This window comes from Tamandua tetradactyla, chromosome 4 (assembly GCF_023851605.1).
Source record: "Tamandua tetradactyla isolate mTamTet1 chromosome 4, mTamTet1.pri, whole genome shotgun sequence".
Classification (NCBI taxonomy): domain Eukaryota; kingdom Metazoa; phylum Chordata; class Mammalia; order Pilosa; family Myrmecophagidae; genus Tamandua; species Tamandua tetradactyla.
This window is the reverse complement of record NC_135330.1, coordinates 116,470,679-116,482,080: the sequence shown is the minus strand read 5'-3', so window position 1 is coordinate 116,482,080 and position 11,402 is coordinate 116,470,679. Positions and strand designations below refer to the sequence as shown.

Below are 11,402 nucleotides of genomic sequence, written 5' to 3'. Positions count from 1 at the left end.
AACTTTGAAAGCAAGTTACATACACAACAAGACTGTAGCACTAGGAAAACAGGGAGACAAAGGATGTTAGCTTCTTTTTGCTGTTACTTGCTGCTTTTAGTAAGGACTGATGAAGATAAATGAAGCTTGGTGAGCTTTGTCAGTGTGAAGGAGGGATGGAAGTAAATACAAGGTTGCTCTGGATTCTAAATTGACTAGGGGTCAGGTCATTTAGGTCTCATGAAGCTGGAAAGTTGAACTGTTTCAGTACCCTGAACAGCAAGAGATTAATTCTGTGCCCATTAGTTTTTCTCCAGGGTTTGTCATTAAAAGGACTCTGGGAGCCAATCCAATGGCAAAGATCAAATTAAGGGTGGTGTTGTCTCACCCAAGCCTATTATTTCAGATAGCCTCAAAGAGTTAGAGAGGGGACAGTAGGCCAAGTGCAGAGACATGTAAACAAATGAGAGTCCACAAACTTGAGATTTATGCAGACAAGACCTTTGGCCATCCTTACATGTTCATGGAAATGACTGCAAGCAAATAGTCTAGAAAACTGCTAAGAATTTTGAAAGGATAATATTATCAAAGAAACCACAACCCCAGCCTGCAAAAGCTGTGATTGTCCAGTCCTTAAGTGACCCCCAGAAAGTTGTACATCCCCAAGGGAAGGCAGACTTTCCAAGACTCACTTTAGTTGTGGCCGCAGAAGTTAATGGACCAAGAGAGTCTCCCAGAGGTCAGCAGACAAAGGATTTCTCTGAGAGAGAATGAATGTCTGTCCAAGGAATTTCTTTTGTTGGTGGCAGCAGAGGTTGTCACAATCCCTGCTCAGTAACAGCTCATCATTCTTGAGGACCATAACGATTCTATCCCTTTGCCTTTTTGCAAATGGAAGTTTTCTTGGCAGCAATCTTAAATGACTCCAGATTGAACCATAAGTGGTGAAAATGACAGAAGACATGTTAATTAGTTTATGAGTCCCCAGATCAAGAGAAACCATATCTGGCCCTAATGGAGAAGACAACACATCTCCAGGAATCTTGGGCTTTGACTTGAATGCAGTAACTGCACCATTCTCGGGGTCATCTCTCTTGGTAAAGCAAAAGTATATTCAATGTGTGGTTAGGAGGGCAGTTGGCAGAGCCTGCCAATTGTCTCCCAGTTTCCCTTTTCCCCTTACATTTAGTGATAAAGCTTTCCCACACTGGGGTTTTGCCCGACATATGGTTGTGTGATGGGTGACCACATGTCCTAGTCTCCCTTACAAATAAGTGTAGCCACATGATTGGATTTAGGCAAGTGACATACCAGGTCACATCTTTAAAAGAGAAGGCTGCTTGCCTACCATTTCCTCTAGGTCTCCTTTCCCTGTAGCTGGAACATGATGCGATGCTGCTGGATCTTCCTCTGCCAAGCAGACTAGAACAGTGCCCAGGGACATGGAGAAATGAAATAGCCTGACCTTGGGTTCCTGGACAAACACAGGAGGAGAACAGCGAAACCTCTGGGACACCTGTCCACCTCTGCCTCTAGACATGAGAGAGAAGAACTTAGATCTATCCTGGATCTTGTCAGAACCACTCTATTTTTCTGTCTTTTTTGTAATTGTAGTTTTACTCTACCGTAAAAAACTCTACTGTTCATTAAAAGAGCCAAGATGTGCATTATGATCTCAAAATTATAAAAAAAAGGTACGTATGCAGCAGAAAAAAAAGTTACATATCAAGCATTTATTTTTGGATAGTCCTATCCCGAATAACATTCTCTTCTCTTTTGATATATTTTCCATATTTTACTCTGTTTATAGATTATTTTAATAGCCACCCCAGGCACCAATAAATGCCATTTTAAAAAGAAATAACTCCTGACCCCTCATTTCTCTCCCTCACTCTTAACTACTTCTATTTTCATCAACTGCCACAATTTTTTCAAAGTTAGGAGCGTTGGAGCAAATAAATGCATTGAAGACGTTTGAAGAGTTTTTCTTATCTTTTAATGCCATTCGACCTGTTTAGCACTTGGTTGACTTCTATCAGAATACTTCAGATTTCAGGGAAAAACTAGAGGAATAATTACCACCTGATTACAACAGTTTTAGAAAGGCTCTTACACAGCTGCCAAGACCAACCCAAAGAGTGGATGTTTACAGAGAGGACAAATGACCTATTGAAGGGCTTGCCTACCATTTCTTATTCTTGAGATGTCGGTTGGGAAAACATCCTTCTAATGGGGATGCTGTGATTGATTATAAGAAGTGTTTTTATGATCCACTCAAAACCCTCTTTCTCTTCCAAAGATTCAATAGATAACTCTGCTCCTGATTAAGTAATCTCTTGACTTCCTTCCCCTCCCACTCCACCCCACCCTCATCCTTACTGCAGCAATTCTAGTATGGGCCATGCTGTTTTCACTGATGATGGCAACAGTCAGCTTCCCTGCCTCTCAGCCTTTAATGCCATCTCCACTCTGTCCTCCTTTGAAGAGGCATATCTGATTTGGTCGCTGCTCTCCTTCATGGTTTTCTATTGTGGTTAAGTTGGAGCCTAATGACTTACAAGATCCTTTGGGATCCAGCCAGTGCTTGTATCTCAGGCTTCTCCCAAGCATTAGCCATTCCTCCACCCCTACCTCACAAATACAGCCTTGTCTGGTATGCAACTATTCAGCTACACTGAAATGTCTTCAATTCCTTGAATGCTCCTTAGTTGATGTGTCTTGTCTCTGGCCCTTCACACATGCTGTCTCAACATCACAGGACGTGCTTCCATCTCTTCTTGCCTGAGTAACTCTTATCTGCTCATCAGGTTACTTCCATGAGGAATTCTTTCCTAATTGCTCCTTCCTCCTTCCCCCTCCCTGCTTTGTAGGCTAGGTTCATCTCCAATGTGCTTTTGTAATGTTCTATTTCACCCCAGCATAGAATTCATAGTTGTACGTTGAAAGTGTTTATTTCTTTGTATCCTCCAATAGATCTCTGGGCTCAGTGAGGTCAGCGATCAGGTACCTTGTCACCATTGTCTCTTTGCCACCATTATATCATAGCCTCTCATGCATAGTAGGTGCTCAATATTTATTGAGCAAATATTACTGAATAAATGGCCATTGGAGTCTTACATTACCTAATCTCCATTTAGGAGTATTTTATGTGGTTTGGTAACTGTTCTAATGTCCATGTCATTTTTTTAATTTTGTATTTCTTCCATTCAAAATCTGGAGCTTTGTCATCCATCAGGTATTTGGTCATGTTGCCAACTAACCAAGTGTTCTATGTCCTTTCTCATTTTCTTATATAAAAATATCCCTGGTGTTTGCTCCTTCTCATCCAGAATATTTCATCCAGTGGATAGTCTCATTGTTCCTGAGACTAAGCCAAGAAATGCTCTCTCCTAAGTATAGCCTTACTCCGTGATAACAATAATAGAATTGCCATCATTTATTAAGAGTACTATGAACAGGCATTCTGCTAACAGTTTACTATTCAATAACTCTAATTCCCCTAAAGAAATCACAGTGTAGATACTCTCCCCTCCTCCCCTTTTTTTAAGATAAGGAGACTGATGCAGAGAGAGATTAGAAACTTGTGTAAGATCACCCAGGTCAAGAAGTGGTCCTATAATTTAAAGGAATCTATTTCTCCAAAGCTTTCATCTCTCCACTGTGCTGTGTTGACGTAAAAGATTATTCAGTCTTCAGCAAAATGGTGAAACTCATTGAGAGATCAATGAATTATAAATCATAGCTGGATATAGAGGTGAATAGGAGAATGCCAAAGAAAAGAAGGCACCTCTTGCACTTACTAAGTTGACAAGATCGTTGCATAGATAGTAGTTACATGTGAAGAACACACTAGAATTCATGTCAGCAGAGTGTATAAATACCATAAGTGTAGCTTCACAGACTCATGATATAAGCATATACTTGAAGAGATGACATAAATCATACATAAATATGCCTATGCTGTCCACTTAGAAAATTCAGGCATTGAGCTTGTGCTTTTACTATGTGCTTGGGTAAGGCTATTTTCTTGATGAGTGATATTTGGAAAGCAGATTTTGAAATCAGCATTCCATGGACTTATTTGCATTACAAACCAAGGAGTAGGGCTTAGCCAAATCCCTTCCAGTTCTACCTTAGTCCAGTTGTTCTCATTTTCTCTGTGGCAGCTCACTAGTTCTCAGGTAGGATGCCGGATTTCATCAATGCATAAAGTTCGGCTTTGTTACAATTAAGTATATGTCCTATAACTACAATGACCGTCAATGGAAGTAGTTCTCAAAAACTATTGATTCTGAGCAAGTGAGTCAACAAAGTAGTATGATATGATGGTTCATCTGATGTGTCAACTTGTCCAGGTTATGGCGTTCTGTTGTGTAGTCAAACACCAGCTTAGAGGTTGCTGTGGAGTTATTTTGCAGGTGTGATTAATATCTGTAATCAGTTGGCTCAAAGTAAAGGAGATTATCCTTTGTAATGTGGGTGAACGTTGTCCAATCAGTTGAAGGCCCTAAGAACAAAGACTGAGGATTCCCAGAGAAGAAGAAATTCTAACTCAGCACGACAACATCAACACCTGCTGGAATTTCTAGCCTGCTGGCCTGCTCTCACAGATTTTTGACTTGCCAATCCTTACAACTGAGTGGGCCAATTACTGAGAGTAAATCAGCTAAATTACATAAATAGATACACAGGTATCCACATATATCTTACTGTATATACCTATATATCTCTACATATCCTACTGGGTCTGTTTCAGCAGTCAAATCTCTAGTGTGTTAGGTAGTTCTCTCTTTGTTACCTTCTCTTCCCAGCTATAAGCATTCGAGCAAATCAACACAAACCTCAGGATTTTTCTTTTCAACATTTAGTAACGAGGATCATGCTATTTCTTGGGGAATTTGTGTGAATGGAATAGATTTCTAGACACATATTGAGCTCCTGTGAAGATCCCTTATGAGAATGAAAATGTCTACAAGATTCTTCCTTAGTGATGCAACTTGGATTTTAGAAAAGAAAACTGGAAATTCTTTGTACTGTACTCCAGTAGGCGGCTCAGAGCATTTATGTTTTGAACTAGAGAAAGCTGCAGGGTGCAAATGTTCTGTGTGAGTCCCCTGTATGCACATCGAGAAATTACACCAAAAGAATAAACTTCTTAAACCTGGCCTTTAATCCTTTCATCAATAATTTTAGCTTCTGCCCTGTCAGACTCAATTGGCCTGGTTGTAAGTGTAGCTTTGCAGGCAAGCTAGTTCTGGTTCAAGGAGCAATAAATCATTGATGGGTGCAAGGGAACTCAGTTTTCTTTCCAGAGCCTGGTTTCAATTCATCCATTAACACATGTCCCCAAACTGGCATATTTTAGCTGACTGCTGAAAAAGAGGGCGATATCAGAGTCAATTGACCTTTGACTTGTGTGTACCCAGTGATGAAGTCTATGCCTCTAACTACTTTCATTTGAAGCTTGGAGAATAAATGTGAACAGAGAGTACAATAACATAAAGATGGGCCATGCGAGATAATTTCTTCTCAACTGTCTTCAGTAGGTTAGTCCTCTCGCCACCTGCTCACCATTTAGGGTGGGAAACCTGAGATTGCAGTTTCTTAAGGTTTCCAGCTTCTTACCTCTTATTTACTCAGCTAGAAGGGGAATATAAGAGACTGAGTAGCTGCCTCTGTTAGATAAATGTTTATCCAGACTACACAAGGGTAATTCATATTGTGGATTATTACTGGTATATTCCTAACCCCAGAAAGCCTTTTTGCCACTCTTGCCCAGTGCCCTCGCTTTCCAGTAATCATTATGAGCTTAAAGGAGAGAGAGACGATTTCTAATATCACTCTATGTTAAAAAACAGTCCTGAAGATAAATTTGCTGACATCTTAGGGCAATTCAACTGATGGATAAAACCCAGTGGCAGTTTCCTCTCTCTATCTGTTCCTTCCCCCATGCTCCATTGTCACTGGGGTTGAGAGTTGGCTTCAAAGCTTGTGTATGCTAATGGCTGGGGAGATGGGGAGGCCAGGCAGCTTCTGTGTGCTTGCCCAGGACTGAAGGAGTTGAAGAACATGCCCCAGGAAATAGTATTCCTGTCCCAGGAACCCTCAATTCTTGAGCATGACTGTCTGCTTTTTGTAGAGCACAGCCTGCTTATCTGAATGTCCCCTTGCACATTCTTACTTATGCTAGCCACCTGCCAAAGAAATCATATCGCCCTAGTCATTGAACACAAACCCCACACCTCTCTAGCAAGTCCCTCGTCGGCCTGGCAGTTGACTATAGCAGACAGAACATTTAAGGTGGCATAAAACTTGAACTTGAGTCTGACTTCTGCTAATCTCTATCTGGGTGACCTAAAATAATCCAGCACTCTGTTATTGATTTCTTTCATCTGCAAAATGTGGGAAAAACTTTGCTCTGCCCAGCTCATGAGATTGTGAAAAGGAAATGAAGCAAGGGAATTTGAAGTGCTTTGTGGCTTTCAATGGCCGTAGAATGAAAGGGATGACTAGACTGCTACCGTCTAGTATTGAGAATTCATGTCCAAGAGACTTTCATTGCAGGCTGGACTGTGGGTGTGGGGCCGTGTTTTGTGCCCCTCTTTTTTCATTTATGCAGTAGAGAATGACTACATTTTCATCAAATTTTCATCCTTTCCTTTCTGGGCACATGGCTTGACTACATTTCCCACCGTCCCCTGCTTTTATGTGTGGCCCTTTGAGTAAATTCTAGCCAGTGGGATGTGGGTGGAATTGATGGGCCTGACCCTTACATCTTTCTCAGCACGTTTCTCCCTTATCAGTTCATGGTGTTCTCTTGGTGTTTCATGGTCAGGGACATCCATAAAAGTTCTACTTATAAAGGGCTTAGGACCAAGCAACTTAGGCATTTGTTTCCTGACAACTGAGTGCTATTAGAAAAAAGTAGTGCACATGAATTAAGAGACACATAACATTTTTATTTCATTTTTTTGAACAATCACAATTACTTACTAATGGGACATGCATGCCTGTTTGGGACACTCACTGCCTTACTCCTCAAACCTTGGAGTCAGGTTGGATAGCTCTATCCTCATCTCCTGTTGTACACTGACTTCCATGCAGTACTTGATTTTTTTCCCCACGGGCAGGCATCAGGAATCGAACCCGGGTCTCTGGCAGGTACTTGCTTTTTATTACATCAATGGCTACAAACCCAAATTCAAAATGATATAGTATTATCCAAATGAACTCAACATGATCTGATAATGAAACTGGGAGCTACCTTGAACTAGTAACTTTTTCAGTATCCAGCAGATGCTGAGTGATTGCCGCATTTCTCTAAATAATTTAAAATGTCTCATGGCACCCCTGTGCATTCACTGCAACACAGCAGGGCACCTTGGTGTTTCAGAACCATGGCTCTCTTCTTTTTCTCTAGGTTATCAGTTGAATGGAGAGAACTTTGAGGATTTAGAGTGTGGTAAGACACAAGAGGGAGGCTGGGTCCCTGAGTGTCCACTGAAGGAGAAGGATCCTAACAAGAAATTCTTGTTTTTACCAGTGGCAAGGATGAGAAATAAATTGTTCTTTTGTTATGCCACTGATTTGGGGGTGGGGATTGTTTAAAATAGCAGTTGATCAACCTTGACAAATGTAATCTCCAAATTCATGAAATACCATTAGGGCTACTTTTGTAAATCCTTGCTTCAGATTGGATGGCTCTCTCCCTTGGGGGGTGACATTGGACTAGTCACTCTCTAGACTGGGTGACCTGGTTTACCTGAACACCTTGAAGAATGGCTGGGTAAGGGACTCTTTCTCTAGAGATAGGCATTGCTGAGTCAATGTAATGTTTGTAAAATAAGCAGGAGTATTTTCAAGTGACCACATTATCAATCAAAAGACAATGTTCCTGGGACTTTGGGTTCGTTTCTTTTCCAAGAGAATAATGTATTCTTCAAAAATAAACAGGATAGAGTTGGTCTGGCCATTCATCCATTAGCATCGAGATGCCATCTGAGAAGAGAACTGTGAAATGAAACGTCACGGGAAGTTGCAATTAGGCGGATTTATAGTTCAAGACCCTTTCCTTGAAAGAACAACCCAGCTGGCTGGGATAGCAACAGTGATCAAAGCTGGTGGTCAGGACTCAATGTTGGAGCCTTAGGGGCCTTTTCCACTGAAGTAGGACACATTTTCAATCTAGGCCCTGATATCTGACCTACCTAGAGAGGACAGTTGATTGATGTTTTGGCTTGTGAAAGTTGCCAGAATGCAATATACCAGAAATGTGTTGGCTTCTTCAATGGGGATTTATTAGGCTACAAATGTACAGTTCTAAAGCTATGAAAATGTTCAAGTTAAGGCATCAAAATGAAGGTACTATCTCCCGGGGAAGGCTGCTGGCATCCATGATTCCTCTGTCATGGGAAGGCACATAGTGACATCTGATGGTCCCTCTCTCCAAAATATCCCTGAGCTTCTTAGGAGTTTTTCTCTCTTAGCTTCTCTGAGTGCTCTCCAAGATGTCTCTGTCTTTCATCCCTTCATAGAGAACTTCAGCAAGGTGATTAAGACCCACCTTGAATGGGCTGGATCACATCTCCATGGAAACTATCTAAGCAACAGGTCCCACCCACAATAGATCTGCACCCACAGGGATGGACTAAAAGAACATAGGCTTTTTCTGGGGTACATAACAGAGTCAAACCAGTACACTCAACATCAGGTAAACATTTATGGGAGTTTCCATTGACTTATAACCTATTCATAACCTATCCAAGAATCATCTCCCAGTCATCCTCAAGAAACATAGCACTGAAAAGTGTCATTCCTCTCTTTCTCGTAGATGAGAAAGGTGACCACAGATCAGGAAACCTCATACCTCACATATGTCTATGGTTTTGGCCAGGTACTGGGACTTTTGATTTTATACATTTATCCCAGATCTTTCCCTTTTCCCTTTTTACCTGTTTGTGAATTTTCATCATGCTCAGCCTCTTTATTGGCTGATTGGTTAGTGGATGGGAGAATCAGGAATGATGGTTCCTTGGTCCTGTGGCTTCTGGAAAATATTCCAAAGAATGTGGGGTTCTATGAAGGTATTTCATGAAGAGGTGTTTGGGAAGTCTGTCTGCCATGGACCCAATCACAACCCTGGTATCTGTCTCCATTGTGAGTTTTTCCAAAGGGGAAATAGCTGTACTTATTTATTTTCTGAATTTTTTCTTGTTGTTGCACAGATTTAAGAAAATAACCATTTTTTTATTTTTCAAATTTTACTTTTCTTGCCATTGAATCAAGTTAAACGGTGCTTGACTGATGCTAAGGTTGTATATATGTTTGAAGAGAAAATAGGGGCAAGGATGTAGGATGCTTGGTATGGAGATAACAAGTACATCAGATATATTTAAAGGGAAATTGGGTTATTCTGGTTCTGCTCCTGGAGAGTTGCATGTCAATAGTTCTTTAGTTCACACCGTTTTCCAATTCCCCATTTGTAACAGATAAAGAGGAATGGCCTATATTCTCATTGAACATGGCTTATCACATGCTTAGCAGAATTTTGGCTCCCATGACCTTTACCCCTGGAGTTATGACCTTGAATATGTTATGCTATGTGCAAAAGAAACTTTGCAGATGAGATTAAGCTTATTAATCAGATAACCTGAAAATAATAAATTATCCTAAATTATCTGATGTGTCCAATGTAATCACATAAGTCCATAAAAGCGATTTTTCTCCCAGCTGGTTGCAGAAGAAGAAGTCAGAGAGGTTCAAATCATGAGAAGAATTTGATGCACAACTGCTGGTTTGAAGATGTAGGGGGCCACAGGGAAGGTGTGAGAAGAAATTGAACTCTTTCAGCAACCAGTATGCTCGGAAGAGGACCTGGAGTACCAGATAAGAAAAACAAGCCCATCTAATACTTTGATTTAGGCTTTGTGAGACCCTGAGCAGAGAATCCAGCCATACTGTACTGAACTACCCACCTACAGAAACTGCGAGAGAATAGATTAGTATAGTTAAAATCACTAAGTTTGTGCTAATTTGTTACTGCATCAACAGGAAACGAATACACATCATGACATTCACTTGGAGTCAGTGATTACAACCTAATGCTAAAGCAGACTTAGCTCTCAGGTTGATGATGACACCTATGAGTGTGGAGGTAGACTAGGAAGCAAATGGATATTTTTCCACTTTTCTGTCTCCTAAGTGTACTAGGCCCAATACTAAATGTTTCTTATACTTTCTCTCATTTCATGTTCATAATCACAATGGGAATAATTATTTATTTTTTACATAAGAAGAAATGAAAATCCTGAGAGCTGAGATCACTTGTCTGACTTTCCACAGCTGGAATTTGCAAGATTCATTCCCCAGGTATTCTGACTATAGGTCCAGAATCCTTTCCTTTACTGCCCTGGACCAACTTCTAGATCCATAGGGGCGGCCTAGATATTTGTTGACAGTCCCGAAGATTAATAGAAGATGTCAAGAAAGGGACTATGAGATTTTTTATTTCAACAGAGTGCCAGATCAAAGATTGTGAGATTCTTTAACTTGTTTGAAAATCTGATTCTCTGTCAGCAGCCAGAAGCTAAGGAAAATCCAGAATTCTTACTTCTCAGTTGCTGGCTTCCCGCTGATATTTCCATGGAAACATGTCAGATCCGCAAAAACAAGTTAAGTGCCTTAACATCATCACCACCCAATGGCTGAAATTTCCCATGTTTCAGTCTAGCCAATAACCACATCCAGGGCAAAGAAAGGAGACTAACATCACAGACTCGAAGGGAAATGAACTTATTTCATCTCAGCAGTCTATGCAGGCCAAGAACGGGGATCATTGCTTTCTAATTGCCATCCAATTTAAGGCAAAGCCAGAAAAGAAAAGGTGTCTGTGAACTCCGTTTCTGGGGATAATTAACAGGAATTTCCTACTTACTTGTTGGTTATCCTCAGTCATTATTATTGGTCAGCATTATTTTCTCATTGCTATAAATACCAAAGGTCAATTTATGTGTCCTACACTAGAGGCACCACAGGAGTTTAAAAAATCAGAATGACCACCATTGATCAAAGATATCAAAGAAGTCTTCCAGAAGTAGGAGAACCAGAGGTTTCTCTATCAATAATCTTATGAATGTCACTAGGGAACCTATATAAAGCCTGCTCTGTGCCTTCTGTGGGTGCTTCTTTCCAGAAAGGATTATTTCGCTTCCAAGCTTCGATAGGGAGGCTAATAAGACAATATGTCTAAAATGCTTTAGATGCGACAAATTGACTTTCTCTTAAGAAGGCTTGCAAACAAATAGGATGTCATTATAAGGCCATTACAGCATCTTGGGTGGGCTTTGGCTTTCTCCCTGGAGCTTGAGGTTGGAGACAATCAGCTTTGTGATTACACCACTCTGTTGGTCCATTCGTTCATGAGG

At 40.7% G+C, this 11,402-nt stretch overlaps 1 pseudogene; it reads left to right on the top strand.

Moving 5' to 3' along the window:
* Positions 1 to 4,231: 4,231 nt before the first annotated feature.
* LOC143680478 (cAMP-dependent protein kinase catalytic subunit PRKX pseudogene) overlaps positions 4,232 to 11,402 on the top strand; it is a 71,747-nt pseudogene continuing 64,576 nt past the window's right edge.